Source organism: Nuphar pumila, chromosome 13, assembly GCF_984573655.1.
Source record: "Nuphar pumila chromosome 13, dmNupPumi1.hap1.1, whole genome shotgun sequence".
In the NCBI taxonomy this organism is placed as follows: domain Eukaryota; kingdom Viridiplantae; phylum Streptophyta; class Magnoliopsida; order Nymphaeales; family Nymphaeaceae; genus Nuphar; species Nuphar pumila.
The window spans coordinates 26,137,841-26,145,935 of NC_143261.1; positions in this window are offsets into that span (position 1 = coordinate 26,137,841).

The following is an 8,095-nucleotide window of genomic DNA, read 5'->3' on the forward strand; positions in this document are numbered from 1 at the left end:
TATTATCACCCTAAAATCAGATTGGAATTGTAAAAATATATTTTTATAATTATTCCAACTCGAAAATTGCATTAAAACTCTAAAATAAGTTATTTTTACCCATGGTAACAAACCAGTTCCAATGTTAGACCTTAATCAGGGGTCAAATCACCATGAAAATTTCTGAAATTTTACAGAGGTAAACTAGATAGAAAAACATATATTTCCTTATTTACAATTTAGAAAAAGCATCTTTGATGAGGGAGAAAACCTTTCATCAATATGGACTAAAATTTAATGAATCTAACATTGGTTAAAAGAGGTACTTCCGATTGAAAATACAAAAACAAATATCAGACCACATCAAAAATTCTTGAAATTTTAGTAGTGAATAGTAGACAGAAAAATAATGAAATTCCTTTTTTACATATCATGAATCGGATCTACGGTTTGAGATCTATGATCATCACAAGTCAGGTTAGGGTTTTGGGAAACCCTAACGAGTTTTAAATTTTAAATCTGATTCTCTGACAAAGGAAAAATAATAAACAGAAGCAAAAAATTATCAAAATTTCACAGTAAATAGTTTACATCAATATGAAGCCACTTCACTTTACGGATCTAGAATCGGATATCAAATGAGAGAAATAATACATCTGCAAGTTAGGCTTAAGATTAAACAATGATTTTAATCAATAGAAATCCTGATTTGACTTTGTATTTTATTAACAAGGTTCCCGAATCCCAAAACATCTGAACTTTTTACAGTAGTTCACTGACATATCCGTGTATCACATATAAAAAAATCAGTAATTTATAACCAGTATTTCAATATAAACTAACATGCTTTTTACTGATTTGAAATTAAAATCTACAGAAATCTAAGAAACACTAAAAAAATATGATTTAATCATGAAAAACCATAAAAAATTATCAAAAAAGCAAAACAAAATTAATTTTAATGATGAAATACATGTAATAAACACTAATATGCTAAAAAAACAAATAAAACAAAGGGAATCCATGGCTGGAATTGCTTTTACCCTTGAAACCATGGATGTAATCCATTTAATCAGATAAATCTCATGTTTTCTTGGTTAAGAATATAAAAAATAATGCAATAAACAATTCTAATGGATTAGAATCATGGAAAACAGCATTAAATAGGGTTAGATCATCTTCTTGAATTGAACTTGAGGTTAAATCCATGAAAGAGGAGTTTCCATGGTGAAATCTATTGAAAAATCATAAAAAAACTAATAAAAAATAATAAAATAATATTAAATAACTCACCTTGGGGCTGAAGATGCAATGGAGGAAGGTGGAGGTGCTGGAGAGGAGAGAGAAGCCACAAAAATTTGAGACAGAAAAGAGCTCCCTTTGACCCCCTTTAGGTCCCCTATTTATAGATTTTTATTTTTTTTGATTTGTTTAGGAAGAGTTTTGATTTTTTGGACTCTTTTTAATTGTTTTTAATAAACCACACGGGGAGGATGATTTTTTTGGAGAATTCTAACCTAAATGGACTCTAATTAATCCCTAATTAACACCTAATTAAACCCTAGAAAGTCCAAATGTGGCACCACCTAGTATGGACCCACATTTGGTTTTTAAAACTTGAATTTAAAACCTTTAAAACCCAATGGTTTAAAACTTAAATAAAATGGATTTTTAAATTTGATTTTGACTCCCCTAAACCCCTAACCTAACTAGGACAATGACTAACCCTAGTCTAACCTTGACTTCTTCAAATGTGGCACCACCCCGAGTGGGCCTCACTTGAATTTTTAAAAACGATTTTAAAACCTGAAATTGAGAGGTTTTTCAAAAGAGATTCAAAAGTAGACTTTGAGATTAAAAGTTTTGAAATGGTACAGAGTCTTGACTGAGTCATAACTCTTCTGGATATGGCACCAACTGTGTGGGCCCCACATCGAAGTTTTAAAAATTTGAAATAAAGACTGAAAATGGTTTTGAAAAGGGGTTAAAATCAATAAATAAAATTTAAAGGCTTGAAAATAGAGTCATAACCGAACTAGGACTCTGGGCTAGAGTCCTGAAACTTTAAGACTTTGAGATTTTAGGATTTTAAAAGCCAAATAAAGAAGTTTTTAAAAGATTTTATCAAAACTGGTAAAAACAAGTTAAAAAATGCAGTCAGGGTTAGAGTCCTCACTCAACTGAAACTCTAAAATATAGTCCCAAATTAACTGGACTCTGCAAAATGACCTAATTTTTGAAAACAAATGGAAATAAATGAAAATGAAAGTAAAAACGAACTTTAAAACAGACTCCTGACTGAATTAGGACTCCGGGACAGAGTCCTGATCAGACTAAAACTCTAGATTTTTTTTGGTATTTTTCTAAAAAATAGATGAAAGAACTTGTAAAAGCAGCAAAAATAATAACAAATATTGAAATAAACCAGAGTTCTGATTCAACTGAGACTCTGGGGACAAAGTCCTAATTGAACTAGGACTCTCAGATTTTTGAATTTTCTGAGAAAACAAATGAGAGAATTTTGAAAAATAGTTAAAAACAGGATGAAATTGAAGTTTTGGTTCAGAGTTCTGATCTGATTAGGACTCTAAGAAAGAGTTCTAATTCAATTAGAACTCTAAGAATTTTGGTTTTCTGATAAGCAAATGATGAAATTTGGGCAAAGCTTTTGAAAACCAGTGAAAATGAAGTATGAAAACCAATTTTGGATAGAGTCCTGATTCGATCAGGACTCTGGGGTAGAGTCCTGATTGGGATAAAACCTCAGAATTTTGAATTTTTTTGATAAAAGTGTAACAATTTTGATAGATGGAAAGATTTTTGAAAAATTCTTTCAAAATTGAAATCAGGATCAGAGTCCTGATCCAGCTAGGACTCTCTGAACAGAGTCCTGTCTTGACTAAAACTCTGAGTTTCTGACTCATTTTGAAAGATTTTGAAAGATTTTGAAAGATTTGACTGAAAATAGATAAAATAGCTGTAAAAGATTAGAGTCCTAATCCGATTAAAACTCTGAAGAAGAGTCTTGATCCGACTGGACTCTTGAAGAAGAGTCCTTATCCAACTAAGACTCTGAAATTTTGGCCAAAACAGAAGATTTTAAAAGGTTTTCTCCGAAAATAGGTAAAAAGGTAGTGAAAAGTAGAGTTCTGATCCGACTAGACTCTGTAAAAAGAGTCTTGATCCAACTAGGACTCTGAATTTTTTGGAGTTTTTTGACAAGTAAAGGAATTCAGAAGCGACACCACCTAAATGGGTCTCATCTGAGAATTGAAATCGGTTGAAAATTGAATTTAAAACAAATCCAGATTGTTTTCTGAGAAAATATTTCAAAACATAAGGTCCTGGGGGTTGGCAAATGACAGAATGCTGATTAAAAACCAGATTTTAAAAATTGATTTTGAAAGAAAAGTTTTAAAACTTGAATCTAGATTAAATATTTTGAAAACAGAAGTGCTGGATCTCGAAAATGAGATGTAATGACATGCAATGCAATGAAATGGTATGCCGAATGCATGCAATGACACATGAAATATATAAACACTAGATGAGGGTGAAAATTTGGGGTGTTTACAGATGCCCCTCTTTGCTACTAAGCTGGTTGTAAGCCGAGCTTAGTGGCAAAGAAAACACACCAAATTTGGACTATATATAAAAAAAATGCCTCAGTTAGGAGAATCTAACGGGGTGTGAAGGAATTAATTCAGATGATGATGGTAGATACGGAATGGAGAACAAAGAAGAAGATTCACCTCATCGAAGTGAGGCTCAGGCTTAGCCCTTAACCTGGATGGGGCGGGAAATGAAATACCTCATCATAATGAGGCTCAGGTTTAACCCCTTGACCTGATCGGGAAATGAAATACCTCATCAAATGAGGCCCAGGTTTATACCCTTAACCTGATTGGGCGGAAAATGGAATACCTCATCAAATGAGGCCCAGGTTTATACCCTTAACCTGATTGGGTGGAGAATGAAATACCTCATCAAATGAGGCCCATGTTTATACCCTTAATCTGATCGGGAATAGAAATGGTAAGTTGGATGACAAATAAGACGACTTTCTTGAAGAGGAATAAGGCAACTCTTTCGACAACGCGAAAGATGAATAAGGCGATCCAAAAGAGCAGGGCGATTCTTTCGACAACGCGAAAGATGAATAAGGTGATGGAAGGCAATTCTTTTGACAATGCAAAAGATAAATAAGGCTATCATTTCGGAGAAAAGGCTAATCTTTTAACAACGCGAAAGATGAATAAGGCGATCCAAAGGAACAAGGTGATTCTTTCGACAACGCGAAAGATGAATAAGGTGATCCAAAGGAACAAGGCGATTCTTTCGACAACGCGAAAGATGAATAAGGTGATCCAAAGGAACAATGCGATTCTTTTGACAACGCGAAAGATGACAAAGGCAATCCAAAAGAACAAGGCGATTCTTTTGACAATGCGAAAGATGACAAAGGTGATCCAAAGGAACAAGGCGATTCTTTCGACAACGCGAAAGATGACAAAGATGATCCAAAGGAACAAGGCGATTCTTTCAACAACGCGAAAGATGAATAAGGTGATCCATAGGAACAAGGCGATTCTTTCGACAACGCGAAAGATGACAAAGGTGATCCAAATGAACAAGGCAATTCTTTCGACAACGAGAAAGATGACAAAGGTGATCCAAAAGAACAAGGCGATTCTTTCGACAATGCGAAAGATGAATAAGGTGATCCATAGGAACAAGGTGATTCTTTTGACAACGCAAAAGATGAATAAGGTTATCCTTTTGGAGAGAAGGCTAATCTTTCAATAACGCGAAAGACGACAAAGGCTATCCTTTTGGAAAGAAGGCTAATCTTTCAACAACACGAAAGATGATAAAGGTTACTCTCTCAAGGAAGCAAAAGGTGATGCCAAAATGTGTCAAGATGGGCATTGAGCTCTTCACTTCATGTCAAGATAGTAAGAAAATATTGTCAAAATGTTAAAAATTGTTTGTCGATTCAAAATACTAAACAATGATGTATATCAGTACAAAAATATTTTCTCTTTTCTACCCAAAGTATTACCTCCAATTGAGCTAACTCTGTAGAATCAAGATTCAAATTCAAATTCAAATTGCTTACAATTGACTTTCTTTCAAGTAAGCTATCAATTTCCTTGATAGAGACAGAAAAGAAAGTATTTTTGATATTGCGAGAGCTGTTGATGAAAGAATATTGATAAAAGAATTTCACAAAATTAAAGAAGATTCTTGATAGATTTGGCAATCTGATATCCTGGGATTCTTTTCTCATGATGATCTTTCTGCACTCTCTTTTTGACAGAATTGGAGCTTTCTTGGTTATTCGGGGATTACATCATCCTTCATTCTGGAAATGTCCTGACTTTTCTCTCTTTCTCTTTTTTTTTGGAAGGGTACGTCACAAACTCCTTCATCTCAGAGATGTTCCGATCCTTCTTTTCTCTTAAGGATTATATTGACGATTATTGGCTCTTTGGTTGGAAATCTCTTGATGATAGCAGAAAATAAATATCTTTTAGGGTTTGTCGGGAGGCTCATCGCATCTGCCTTCATCTTGACAGTGCTTTGGACTTTCCTTGGAAGGATCTGTCACAAACTCCGTCATCTTGGAGATGATTTAAATCTTCTTTGGCCCCGGAGTCGACTCGCCTAATTCGCCTTCATCTTGACGACAATTGAGAGATCCCTTTTGCAGATATTTAATTGCAGCTTAGGTGATTGAGGAGATATGGAGATTGAGTGGATTTTTCTGTATCACCCAGGATATTTCGACTGCTTTATTTTCTAAGAATGATCTTTAAAAGTGTGTCATTGACTGCGATCAATATCAATCACTTATGGCTTTGCAACAACATTGAATTTTCTTTGCTGGCCATATCGCGGATTTATTCTTCATTCTTTTGGTTGGCCAATAGAAAGATTTTGAATTTTGAATTTTGAATCCTTCTTCGCAAAAGCTTTGTTCTTTTGGAAGTAATACTGAAGGTAATTTTGAGGTAATTCTTTTATGCAATAAAGGTTTTGAAATCAACAAATATTTAATGACAAATTGGCAAAATATTCTTGAAATCTTTGGTGAAAGAAATTGCTTGATATCTGAGTTGACACATCAGTGGGATTCTGGATGAAGGTCTAACACGAACCTAAACTCTAAAGGTAAATCCAATATGAAATTGGAATTCTAAAAGTAAGTCTTAGCACAATGCTGGATTTTGAAGGTAAGTCCAACTCAGAAGTTGGTTTTGAAAGAACGACCGAGTCGAAACTCAAATCCTGTAAGAAAAACTGAAAAGTTTGAGTCGTAACCCGAGTCTTCAAAGGAGAACTAGAAAGTTTGGTTTTGAAGAAAAGAAAATTTTGAGTCGAAACTCAAATATTCGAAGGAAAAACTAGACCCATTTGGATTTAAAGGAAAGGAAATTCGATTCGGAACTCGAACCCTAAAGGAAAACTTTATCCAATTTGGATTTAAGGAAAAGAAATTCGAGTCGCAACCTGAATCCTAAAGGAAAAACTTGGAAATTTCAAAAGGAAAGGAAATTCGAGTCGGAACTCGAACCCTAAAAGAAAAACTTAGACCAATTTGGTTTTAAGGAAAAGAAATTTGAGTCGGAACTCGAATCCTAATGGAAAACTTGATCAATTTGGAAGGAAAAGAAATTTGAGTCAGAACTCGAATCTTAAAGGAAAACTAGATTAATTAGAAGGAAAGAAAATTCGAATCGGAACTTGGATTTTCTAAACCAATTTGCAGGATAGTTTGAGTAGAAGTTCAAACTTTTAAACTAGGTAAATTGGATTTGGAAGAAGATTCAAGTCGGAACTCGGATCTTCTAGACCAATTCTAGAATCTGAAGGAAAGAAAATTGGGCGAATTGGATTTGGAAGAAAATTTGAGTCGGGACTCAGATTTTCTAGACCAATTCTGAATTGGATTTAGAAGAAAATTCGAATCGGAACTCGAATCTTCTAGACCAATTCAAGACATTTGAAGGAAAGAAAACTAGATGAATTGGATTTGAAAGAAAATTCGAGTCGGAACTCAGATTTTCTAGACCAATTCTGAATTGGATTTGGAAGAAAATTCGAATCGGAACTCAAATCTTCTAGACCGATTCAGAAGGGAAAGAAATTCGAGTTGGGACTCGAATCCAGGAGGAAAGAAAATTCGAGTCGGAACTCGAATCCCGAGAGAAGACTAGACCAACATGGTTTAGGTTTGAAAACATTAACCAGTAAAACCGAATTTAGAAAGTTTGACCAATAAAATTTGGATTTTGAAAGTCCGACCAATAACAGTTGGATTTTGAAAGATGTACCAGTGTGAATACCGGATTTTGGAAATGAACCAATACAAGTACTGGATTTTGAAAATGGATCAGTACGAATACTGTTTTTAGAAGAATTACCAGCAAGAACACTGGATTTTGAAGAGTTACCAGCACAAACACTGGATTTCAAAATTTTACCAGCACGAGCACTGATTTTTGAAAATTTACTAGCACGAACACTGGATTTTGAAAATCTTACCCAACTGATTCTGATGAGAGATTTTCAGTCTTCATTCTCACGATGACTTGGACAACTGTTGGGGTCTCAGGATTTATCCCTTATCCTGAATGGGTAGTTAGACTGATGTAAACTGAATGCAAATGAATGCAGATACATGCAAATGAATGCAAATGGATGCATATGCATGCAAAATGAGAGATTTGTTTGATCCTGCCTACATACAGAATGTTTTAAAGACAATTTTCAAAGTAATGCCCCTGTGTAACAGGGGAAAAAAGTTTTGGATAGAAGAAAGATAATTGTTGTTCGAAGAACGCGCCCTGAAGGTAATAAAGCAATCGACTTTTGATCGATTCACGAGGGACTCTGAAAAGGGTCATTCCACATGAAAGAATATTTTGTGGAGAAGGAGAACAAGAGATGGCATCAAGCTTATGAGGAAAATTGATAATTTTATTGATGTAGTGAAGGAAAAATGACAAATCAGGGAAAGGTAAATGGGATTTCATCATCCCCTCAAAGTAATGAAAGCAAAATGCAAAATGAGAAATGTTAGCATTGTCAGCATCTTGAGTGATTGAGGAAA